Source organism: Choloepus didactylus, chromosome 11 (genome assembly GCF_015220235.1).
Source record: "Choloepus didactylus isolate mChoDid1 chromosome 11, mChoDid1.pri, whole genome shotgun sequence".
Taxonomy (NCBI): Eukaryota; Metazoa; Chordata; class Mammalia; order Pilosa; family Megalonychidae; genus Choloepus; species Choloepus didactylus.
In genome coordinates, this window is record NC_051317.1 from 32,365,397 (window position 1) to 32,377,817 (window position 12,421).

General features: G+C 41.5%; 1 pseudogene; it reads right to left on the minus strand.

The window, feature by feature from the left end:
• The window catches only part of LOC119505981, a 36,712-nt pseudogene extending 27,296 nt beyond the window's left edge, over positions 1–9,416 (minus strand).
• Between the last annotated feature and the right edge of the window lie 3,005 nt (positions 9,417–12,421).

Consider the following 12,421-nt stretch of genomic DNA (forward strand, 5'->3'; position numbering starts at 1 on the left):
ATAGTTGTCTTTTATAGGAAGACTTCGAATTTACAAAAAAAATATATATATTTTTTCAATTATTTGACGATAAGAATCGAAGTAGTTTACAAGGAAACAATATTAATTTTTTGGAGCATCGTAGGCTCTCTCCAGTTTACCTACCCAATCTTCTCTTGTTTGGGCACTCAGTGTTTGTCTGGCACAGGGGATCCAGGAACCTAACTATTATTTGAACTTCTAACCGATCCGTGTGTTTCAGCTCCACCCACACCCTGCTCTCAATTGCTGGATCTTTCTGGGCTCTGTGGTGTGCATTTACTTGCTTCTTTGTGTTTTCTTCAATAAGTACTAGACTTTCGGCATTCTCCTGTCTTTTAGGTCACTTATTCATTCATCCTTCAGCCTCCTACCTTCCGAGCTTTTGTTGATGGATCTCCTGTCTGGCTTTTGTTTTACTACTTAACTCTTATTTTAGGGGGATTTGGCAGGTGATGGAGGCAAATGCACGTGCTCAATCTCAAAAGCTAACCAGCATCTTGGAACTCAGTGGGGGGCATGTGGACCAGGGCCTCTCTAAGATCTATAAAATAATTTTGAAGAATGGTATTCTTTATTTCTATTTTCATTTGAATACGATGCTGAATTCACTCAAAAACAATTATGACATTTGAATCTGTTGGAAGACATGCCCTTACTTTCCCCTTATACTCTGCACACTCTGTGCAGGCTGTGGGGATGGAAACATGTGATGCTGTCTCACTTGCAGTTTTGTTTCCATCTCATTTCTAATTAGGCAGTAAAATACTTTGTTTTGGTGTCAGAACCATAAACACAGCAAGTCACAGATTACAGTCTGAGGATGTGAGAAATGAGGCAATGGTGGAAGGGTGAGAGTCCCTGTTCTTGAGTAGATTCTGGAAGCCTGCAATTAAGGGAGAGTCTGTTCAGGATCAGACCAGATAGAGGTAGGGCTGTGACACCTCCCGTTTCAGGCTGTGAATCTGAGCTGTGTGGGTAAACCGGCTTTGATTAAGGATCCAAGGAAGGAGGCAGTCAGAGCTCTGGAAGGCAGTGAAAAATCCAAAGTGGTTTTCAAAAATCAGATACTCAAGAAATTATTGATCAGAACTGATAGGTTAGAAGATAACACAGGGTCAAATCTTCATGATCTTGTATTTGATAATGAATTTTTAGCTATGACACTAAAAGCATGATCAACAAAAGAAACAGTAGATATGTTTGACTTCATCAAAATTAAAAACTTTTGTGCATCAAAGAACATTATCAAGAAAGTGTAAAGACAATGTACAGATTGGGAGAAAACAGTTGCAAATCATATATCTGATAAAGGTTTGATATCAGGAATATACAAAGAACTCCTTCAACTCAACAACAAAAGGACAAACAACCCCTTTAACTAAAGGGCAAAAAATTTGAACTGATATTTTTTGAAAGAAGATATACAAATGGCCAATAAAGCGCATGAAAAGATGATTAAAATTGTTAGCCAGTTGGGAAATAGAAATCAAAATCATAATGAAATATCACTTAACAAGGATACCTATTATTAAAAGAATGGAAAATAAGTGTTGGAGAGGATTTGGAGAAATTGGAACTCATGTGTTGTTGATGGGAACGTAAATGGTGCAGCCATTGTGGAAAGCAGTGTGGTGGTTCCTCAAAAAGCTAAGTATAGAATTATTATACGACCCAGCAATTCCACTCCTTGGTACATACGCAAAGGAATTGAACACAGGGTCTCAAACGGATACTTGTACAACAATGTTCCTAGCAGCAGGTGGAAACAACCTGTGTCCGTCAACTGATGAATGAATAAACAAAATGTTTATTTTTGCTACCATATGGATAAACCTTGAACATGTTTTTCTTAGTGAAATAAGCAACGTAATGCTGCATATAGTATGATTCCACTCGTATGAAATATCCAGAGACAGCAAATTCATAAGTAGATTGGAGGTTGCCAGGGGCTGGGGCAAGAGAGAGTTGTTGCTCGATTCATACAAGGTGTTTTTAAATTTTAGAAATTTTTAAATATAATTAATTAACTAAAAAGAAAAATGATTGATGGATCAGGGCCAATGTGAGGTAACAGCATTGAAAGCCTTTGCTTCCTGAGGCAGCTACACAATGTCTTTTGAACGTACATGGGAACAAGATGAGAAGTTAGTTGAGTGGAAGATGGTGCAGGCTAAAGAGAGTAAAGGACTTCGACAAATAAATGTTGTGAATGAGCTCAATAATCAAAAACAGATAAGGTAACTTCATACATATTGTATCAAAATCCTTTTTCTTATTATACATATATTACTATATATGTTCATGGAAATAATTTTGGACTAAGTGAAATTTTTAATAATCGTTTTTATATGTGATTTTTTTCCCATGAGCATCCATTAATTTTATAATCAGAAAAGTAAAGCCAATTCCATTTTGAAACAGAAGCAGCAAAGGAGAAGAAAAGCAACCTAATTCTAGAAAATAAATGCAAGAGCTGCAAAAAGATAATAATAAAAAACATTTTAAAAATTAAAGGGAGATAGTGTAGATTTTGATGGGCTGTACAGAATATAAAAGCATAATAGCATTTTGTGGGAAGGCTTAATAGACTGCTTTGGGGATTTATATAACTTCGATTTTTAGTCTTACTGAGCAAATTATAGCCATTCAAGATAAAGACATTTATTAGATCAAATTTCATGAGAAATTGGAAATGTCTTAGAGGTCTGGCTGCTGATCCTTTGAAGGAGGGTAGTTTTTGTGAATCATTTGTTCAAAACTTTTGGAACATGACATACACATACATTTCTTCAGCCACGGTGAAGCAGCAAGTCCCAAACCACTGCCGGCAGAGACACCTTCCTCCATGACAGCATCTTTTCTTTGCCAGGAGCAGCCTTGACCAGTAGGCAGGCTGCAGAGCAAAAATGTGGGAGGACTGGGCAAATTATGTAGTAAATATGTTGGCATACCAGATGTAAGGCCTGGAAAATCTCTCTAGCATTTCTTTTGTTTGTGTACTTTTCCGTCACTAAGTGGCATTAAATTAAATAAAATGGCTGCCTGTGTTGGGCATTGAGGGGAGGGTCCCCTCTCTGAGAAAGGATTATCCAGAAGACAAGATAGTTGACCTGCAGGGGCCTTCTGAGGAAATGAAACAATGGCATGCACCCTCAGAATTGCAGAGAAGCAACACTTACCTGTTTCTGTCTGGTAGAGATAGCTTACCAGAATGGACAAGCATACCGCAGTAATCAATGTATACTTGCTCCCATTTTGTAAGTCCCCCTCCCCCCATCTAAAATGGAAGCTTAGCTGTCAGCCGCTCAGAGCATTTCTTCATTTGTTCCACATTTGTCCTGTATCAGCTCTCCTTTCCTGTGCCACCTGCCAGCCCTGGTGGAGCTCCTTTCCAAGTGCCATTTGGGCTGCCTGATTCTTGAATCATGAACTGCTCAAATAAACTGGTGTAAGTGATGTCTTGTCTAATATTTTCTTTTTACAGTTTGCAGGGGTTTGGAGCCCTTTCCTCCATATGTTGGATTTGTGGCTGGGAGTAAAAGTTCTCAGTTCAGGGCATGTGAGTGGCACTTTGGAAATCCCTGGGGAGGACCTCTCTGGGCTCAGTCTCCATTTGCAAGTTGACAACTTGGCATTAGGAGCTGGGAGCGGAGGGCAAGGCTATTTTCACTGCAAAATTTCCCTTGAGGGCCACTTAGATGATCCTGACTTTCATAGCTCTGAAATCTATTGCTTTGCCAATCACATTTTCAAATGGCCTTGAATGTAGCTTTCCAGTTGGCATCTGGGAGATTCTTCATAATACATATTTTTTGGCATACATTTAGGACCAAATTATTCAAGTTCAGTGAAAGCATTTTAACCTATCATATTATAAATAATAGAACATCTCTAAAAAAGAATACATCTATTTCATAAATTGCAGATGTCTTTCAGTGCATGTTAGGGATCTTTTTGTTGCAAGTTCAAGAACACCCATCTCAGGCTGGTAAAAGCACAACAGGAGGTTTATGGGCTCCAAGTTGAAAGAACCAGGGGTCGCTGCTGCAGACACTCAGGCTTGCAGGAGGCTCTTGTAATCATTCTTTCTCTCTGTTTTCACGCTGCTTTCCCCCGTTTTGTTTCTCCACTTGGGGGCACTAGGGCTTTGCAGTGTCCCAGGGAGCGACATGCTCTGCAGGGGGACAGAAGGGCACACCTGTTTCTTAATCCAAGTTCTGGAGATGAACCCATTGGCTCTAAGTTCCCTGCTCTTGAACCAGTCTGTGGAAATCTTGGTACTGTCTTGTCAGAAAAATGGTGAAGATCTGCTAGGCAAGCAAAAGCATACACCAAACAGCAAAGGAAGATTTGACTTTTATACATGTTTTCTAATTCATGAAAATATAACAATGGTACCTTTTAATTTTAAAATTTTCCCCTTAATTTTTTTTATTCCCAAACATGCCAATGCATCTGGATTTTCGTGTGGGATATGAAGTACATACATCTGAAAACAAAGAGCAAACAGGATTGCGATTGTAATAGTTATACTTTATATGTGTTTAATGCTTTATGCTTTATCAAAAATCCACTCACATCATTTCCTGTTAGTGTCAAAATAACCTTGTGATGTGGACATTATAGGATATGATCTTTCAGTCTTCCCTTTTTTGCAAACAAACAAATCAAGCTGATTCATTCTTATCCCAGACTCTCAGTTAAGAAGTGACTAGAACTAAAATTGTCTGACATTTAATCCAAAGATGCTTTCATCAGTCAAACTCAAATTGCAAATATAAGACCAACTTTAAATGTTCACGATATTTGAAATAGGTCTTAACGATATTTGCAATTCATTTGGTTGACTTAGCTGTATTGAAAATGTTCAGACATAAAACTTAGATTTAAACAAACAGGTAAGTCTGTGATTCTTTAAATGCTGTCTGTGCACATCTGCTTATCTACCACTTATTCATAAACATCTGAGGAATGTGCATGCATCAGGGTGTGTGGGGGCCTCAGTGATTGAAGGAAAGGGCTAATTAATACTAGTTTCAAATTAAATCGTAAGAATTGGGTGTGGTCAGATAAAAAATGTGAACAATGAACCATGCCTAGAAGTATGTTATTTAATGTTCAAAACTATTAATACAGTTAAAATGACTGATTTGCATGTTAAAATGATGGCCGGTTTTGTTGAATTTACATTTCTAAGGGAAATTGAGATATGTATGTTTAAAATTTCTCAAATAATTGATTTCTTATGTGTCTTTAGGAGATATGGGAAAAGTTCCCTAGACATTTTAATAGATATTTAAAAGTCATCTTTGTGCTACAGTTTTGAGGACCACACACCTGATCAGGTTCCTTGTCCCTGGGCCATGCTCCCCTCCTGCGTGGCCTCCCTTATCTTGAAGGAGCTGAAGTCTCAGAGGGCATAGCCTGCAATACAAAGCCTGTGATAACGTGCTCTGGATAATGTGCTCCATGATCACAGGAGATGAAGCAGGAATGCATGAGCCCTGGTCTACACTTCTGCAGCGCGTGGTTCTAACCCCTAAGCAATGCAGGGGGCGGAGCCTGCATCAGGTGGGAATGCACCTGGCAGTGAACCAAGACCGATTGTCCCTCTTAGGAAGAAATGTGGTTGAATGGAAGCTGTGCATTTTTGTCTTCTGAAAGAGGCTGAGCATGGCATTTGTTCAGACTGAAGATTCATCCCTTCCTCTTTTCTGCAGAGCAGAGAGAATTTGCTGATCCTGGGTAAGGGAGCAAAGGGAGATGGCTGAGGGAAAGTGGAGGACAAGTTGGAGGGGAATTGGGGGAAATCAATGTGAAGGCAAAACCGACTTTAGTTCTTAAAGACTATTCCTGTCTTGGATTTAGGAAGCACTGCATTTTGGAGATGGAACTGATAGCAAACAGAGAACTGAGCTGGTTTAAGCCTGAAAGGAGTCCACTGGGGCTTTTTACCTAATTGCATAGCTTTCATCTCCTTAGGCACCTCTTGAAGACACATGAAATGTTTAGAAGGGTGTGTGCGACAGAGCACTGAGGGCACAGGTAATTTATTTTGAACCAAGACAAAATGTTTTCTACCTATTTTGGGGTAGTTATGTAGCATTGCTGATGTAAGGCTTTCACCTTTTGCCTAGCTCCAAATCCTTTTACTAGAATAGCCCTGTATTCCTGGGAAAAGCAGGCTGTAGAGAGATATCACTTCATTCTTCCCCCACTAGCTGACAGCTGGCCCACCGAGAAGTAGCATTTACAGACTAACAGAAATGCCCATTTTATTTCCAACCGCCACACAGTGTTGTAGGCAGAACCTACTTAACATGAGGTGCTTAAGTGTTAGTGAAATCTGAAAAGAATATTTGGGAAAATAAAATGTTTTTGGTAGACTATTTTGAAGGACTTTTCATATCTATATCCAAACCTTCATTGTGAAAAGAAGTTTATAAAAAAATACAGATGTGGTAAATGTGGTTATAACACCAAAGTGGGATACATGCATGTGTGTTCATGTGTGTGCATGTGTGCATGGGCTTGCATGTGTGTGCATGTGTGCATGGGCTTGCATGTGTGAATGTGTGCATGAGATTGCATGTGAGCATGTGTGCACATGGCTGCATGTATGCATGGGTGCATTTGTTTGCATGCTTTTGTGTGTGCATGTGTGCATATACTTGCATGTGTGTACGTGTGCGTGTGTGTGTGTGTGCTTGTAGGACCTAAGGAATTACACATCTGTAAGATATGATGTCAGTGATAAGGAGACTATGTTCTTTAGGGGAAAGGGTGGCCCAGCCTATAAAATGTGGACAGAACCAGAAGATGGAAATAGCCCAAAGAGAACAAATGTTGGCTGGTAGATGGGGTTAATGTCCATCCTATGAGATAATACATTTGAAAGTGCTTTGTGAATAAGAAGTTAAATGAATATTTGTTGTTAGGAAAATTGCATTTGGTTTGAAAAATAAATTGGACTTCATTCAGGAATGGTGAAAAGTTAAAGTACCTGAGAAGACAAAGTGAAACAAGATCTAATGAGAGAAAATATGTAACCTGGGTCATATAGTTTGTCAGAAGGGGGAGGAAATATAAATCTAAGTCTGGTCTACTGAAAGCAAGGTGACCAGATTCCATACCCAGCACTGATTCATTACTCAGCCCAGCAGTATGTTCAGGTTTCTTCTGTAATTTTATAACATCTCAGTACAAAAATATATCTACTAATGTCTTTTTAAGTGGAATCTCTGTCTGTAGTTTAAAGGCCTTAATTTTGTATTAGTTCAAATATTAATCTGTAACTGTAACCCAAGAAGTGGCAGCTTGAAGTCGTAAGGGGTTTTATCTCTTGTATAAGTCCGGGGCCAGTGTGGTAGCCCAACAATGCCTCCAAGAGCCAGGACTCCTCTTATCTTCCTGTCCTGTTTCCTTAACAAGTGTTTTTCACCTTCATGGTCAAAAGGTGGCTGCTCCAACTCCAAGTACTGTAACTGCATTCCAGAAGGGAAGAGGTGGAGGATGTAAAGAAAGAAAAAATGAGAAGGAACGTGTAATCCTATACCACAAGTCTTTCACAAAAATCTCCAGCAGTCTTCTGTTTCACTTTGTTGGCTAGTACCCCTAGATTCAAGTAAAGGTGGGAAATGTAACTTTGCACTGGTCACATTGTGATGCCAAACAGAATATTCTAAAGAATATTCATAAAGACGATGGTGGGAATGGAAAATAGAAAGACAAAAAGCCATGCTTGCCATACAATCCTATCACCCAGCAATGACTGTGAACGTTTTGATGTTTATATTTCTTAGGATAAGGAGAGTATAACTATGGATTCAAAGTACTGTATAATACGCTCTTTCTCTCTCAACATTATAGCAAGCACATTTTTTTCCATGCAATATGCTCTTGGATTTTTTTTTTTTTTTTTTTTTTTGTCACTCTCAATGGCAATGGCTTCTATTGAATGAATGTACAATCCATGTTTTGGAAATTTAAGTGGTTTTCAAATGTCACTACTGAAAACAAGGCTGTATGTCTTTGCAGATATATTTTTGTGTAAATCCATAATTCGTTTCTTAAGATACATTCCTGTAAATGACGTTATTGGGTCAAAGTTATGCATACATTTCAAGCTTTTGATGTCAGTGCTAAATTGTTCTCTGGCCAAGTTCTTCCAACTTATATTTCTACCTGAAGTATGTAAAATTGCCTATTGCAAGCATAGCATCATCTATCTTTGCGGTCGCAGTTGACTCGTCTGGGGGGGAGGAGGTGGCGGCCGGTTGCCAAATCCTAGGCTCTCAGGATTGCTTGGAGGGTACCGGCGGCGGGGGCTCTTTCCCGGAGGCGAGGGCGAGGCGGGGGACTGGGCCCGGTCCCCGGCGTAGGCGTGCAAAGTATGGAGGGCGGCGAGAAAGGAACAGGCGGGACACGGTTCTTTTAGGGTGAAGAAGCCAAGAGAGTTTATTAGGGGAGAGTACAAGCTTATATTGGGCGTTTAGAGGGCGGGGTAGCTGTAGAGGTTAAAGGCCTGGATTGGTTCTGAGAGGGCGCGGAGGTTGATTGAAAAGGGGCGAGAGTTGCTCCGGTAACGGTGTCTGGCAACAATGTATGCGCACTGGTGGTAATGGGAGTTGCACTGGCAACGGGGAGTGTCCGGGCAAGATAAGGGGGTGGGGAAAAGGCGGTTCCCTCCGGCAAGCCTCCCCTAACAGTGGTATTTTGGGTGAGGAAATGGGGCCTGCCTCCGGCCTCACTTTCCCAGGCCCGGGGGGCTGCGGAGGGCGCTGTCGCCCGTGCCCACCACCCTCCCCAGGGGCTGATCAGGTCCCCCAGCCCAGGCCCGCCAAGTTGAAGCACGTAATCAGTGTCCCGCATATCTTTGCCAGTTTTAGAGGAGAAACACACCTAGAATTATGAGTGTGTGAGAAGATGCATGTATTCAGTTAGGATGTCAGTATCATCTGTATAAATGATATAGACCATCTCAACCAAGAGATTACAGCAGCTGGCCATGGGGCAGCAACATGCTTTTGTGAAATAACAATGGGGTCTTTAGCCTTTGGTTTGGCAAATCCCTATTATGTTAGTGATGGAGCATCAGCCCTTTCCCCCAGGAGCTCCTCCCTCCCAGTTACTTCTAGAAGTCCTTAGAAGGTGCCCCATGGGTGCCCACAAACAAAGAAGTCTGTCCCTTTGTCTTCCTTTCTGGGAAAACTCACGCTGGTCCATGAGTTCTGTCTGGAAGGCCGCTGGAGGAGCCTCCTGCTGCCCCAGCCCTGTGGGAACACACAAAACCACTGGCAAGTTCTCCGAGCTGCCAGAGTTCCAGACTTCCAGACTTCCAGACTTCAGGCTGGTGCTGGGCAGAGGCCAAGAGGAAGAAGGGGCCTACCACACATGGGGCCTCACTTTGTAAGAATCTGATCACAGTGCATCTGCTCTGCAGCCCAGGAGAAGTCCTCTGAAAAGACCCGCCATCTGGGGCATCTGAATCAATCCCTTGTTTGTAGGCTTCAACTAGTTCAAGAGATCCCAGAGTGAGTAGGTGTACTTCACCCCTTAAAATTTTATTCTTTTCATTTTAGTCCACCCCTCTCTAAAATTTTCATTGCATGTTCATAACCCAACATGAATATGCCTGGAAAGGAAAGAAACTTGTTGGAGGTTTGTGGTGGGCATTGAATCTCTCATGCTTATTTGCCCATAGCTTGATTTATTTTGGGGTCTGTAAATTCCTTGGAAGCCCTTGGCAAGTGCTTGATCCATGGATTTGCTTAATTATGACTGCAGTGCAAAATAAATCATAATGAACCTGCTTTGGACAGAATACATTTTAAATAAAAGAAGGGGAGGTGACAAGGGTTACTCTTTCACTTTGGAGCTTCCTGGCATTAATAAGTGTCAGTGGAAATAATAAGCAAAGGTGAGTTTTTAAAAAGAAGGTATAGTAGAAGGAGTAAAAGGTGGGGCTTTTGATCAGACAGCCTTCTGAATCTGGCTCTGCCACTTACTAGACATGTGATCATGGGAAATTTATTAACCATTGTCTGTCTTAGTTTCCACATCTAGAAAATGGAGATAAAATCACTACTTATTCTAGTTTGCTAATGCTGCCAGAATGCAGAACCCAGAGATGGACTGGCTTTTACAAAAGGGGGTTTATTTGGTTACACAGTTACAGTCTTAAGGCCATAAAGTATCCAAGGTAACACATCAGCAATCGGGTACCTTCACTGGAGGATGGCCAATGGTTTCCGGAAAACCTCTGTTAGCTGGGAGGGCACATGGCTGGCGTCTGCTCCAAAGTTCTGGTTTCAAAATGGCTTTCTCCCAGGACGTTCCTCTCTAGGCTGCAGTTCCTCAAAAATGTCACTCTTAGTTGCATTGGGGTATTTGTCCTCTCTTAGCTTCTCTGGAGCAAGAGTCTGCTTTCAAGAGCCGTCTTCAAACTGTCTCTCATCTGTAGCTCCTGTGCTTTCTTCAAAGTGTCCCTCTTGGCTGTAGCTGCTCTTCAAAAGTTCACTCTCAGCTGCACTGAGTTCCCTCTGACTGTCAGCTCATTTATATGACTCCAGAGACTCAACTTAGACCCACCCTGAATGCGCGGAGCAACACCTCCATGGAAATTATCCAGTCAGAGTCATCACCCACAGCTGGGTGGGGCACATTCCAAAGAAACACTCAAAGAATTACAGTCTAATCAACACTGATAACATCTGCCCACATAAGATTACATCAAAGATAATGGCATTTGGGGGACACAATATAATCAAACTGGCACACTATTCATTTCATAAGATCATGGGTTGTAAATGAGCTAATGCTTACAAAGCATAGAGCACAAAGTGTGATTCATAAAAAAAAATACTTGATAAGTTTTAGATGTTGTTATTTTTAGTTTATTTTCCCCTAGAAAAATCCTTCCATCCCCTCTTTCTTCCTAGCACATTCCTCATACCTTCTCTTTGTGGATCTTAAACTTTCCCTTGAACGGGCACCATATTCTCAGCTGCATGTGGTCTCTGCTTCCCCATGTCCTTCAAAGGCCCAGGCGGGGTGTCCCTTCTGTCCCTTGGCCTGTCACCCACATGCTGCCATGGGTGACCTTCATGCCATCTGGTTTCTTCTCTTCCCTGGGGGTTTTCATTCTCTCTCGGTCTCCTGATTTCAACCTGGCCCCTCTTTGGCTATAGATGCTGTTTTTATTAGTGAGGCCATCCTCCCACTGAAATGGCAGTTTTTTCTTAGACTTGTGTCCTTAGCTTAATACCTACCCATTTTCCACGTACTCCTTTGCAGTTTTCCATATAGTCCTTTGCAGGGCTGAGCACCAGCTCCCTAGATTGTAAGCTTGTGTTGCTTGGACCAGGTGGCCCAACGGACCCTCCCTGTGGATGCACTGGAGCTTGCCCCCTTCTGCCCCATTTCTCACTTCTGCAGGGAGTGTGGTTGGAGCCCACTTAACTCCCCTTGAGATGTTTCTGGGCTTTACCCAGCATAAGGGACCCAAACCCCAAAGTCTACCTGGACTTGGTGGCTAAAAGGTCTGGGAATAAGAAGCAGCAGAACCAGAACTGAGGCACATTCACCCAACTACAGGAGCGGAGGTTTTGGCCAGAGGAGGGAGGTGGAAGTGGTGTGTCAGTTTCAACATAAACCTTCAGAGTCCTGGCATGTTTCCACTTGTACTTTTGCAGTTCTTTTGTAACAAGCTTGTCCCAGAAGGTGGATGAGAGTCAGGTTGACGTGTGGAGCTGTCACCCTCAGCTGAGGCCAGCCTAGATCAGCCCACACCAAGACCACCCCTAGACCAGTGCGCTATGTCCATGGTTATCGTTGTAGGCTGCTGGTTTGGATGTAGTTTATTATGCAGCCTCATCATAGCGAAAGCTTTTTGACACATTGCCACTTAGTAGTTTATACTTTTTCATCTTCTAAACTGTAACTATATATTGCTCATTATCAAATTCTCGCTGATATGATTATTTCCCTGGGATAATCACACTTTTAATGATGATATTCAATCAGCCCTTGAGAAAAGTTGTAGCAACTTTTATTTCTGCTATTGATGTAAGGAATGTCTTTTCTTCAATTCATGGTCAAACACTGAGTGCAATTTTCTTTTACTCTTTGCCAATTTGAGGGATAAAATGACAGTCCTATTGTTTGCGTTTATTTTATTTCTAGACCTGGTGAAATTTTTTCATATTTCTTCTTAAGGAAATTGCTGGCTTATTCCTTTATAGCAGGAATCTTAAATTTCAAGTTCTGAGTTCTTGAATGGGGCTGACTGTACCAGTCAAGACTAGGAAACTTTGGTGGCAAATTTAGCATTTTCTGCTCCATGTAAAATCACAGAGTTATTGAAATACTTTAAATAATTGAGATTAGAGAAAGAGACATC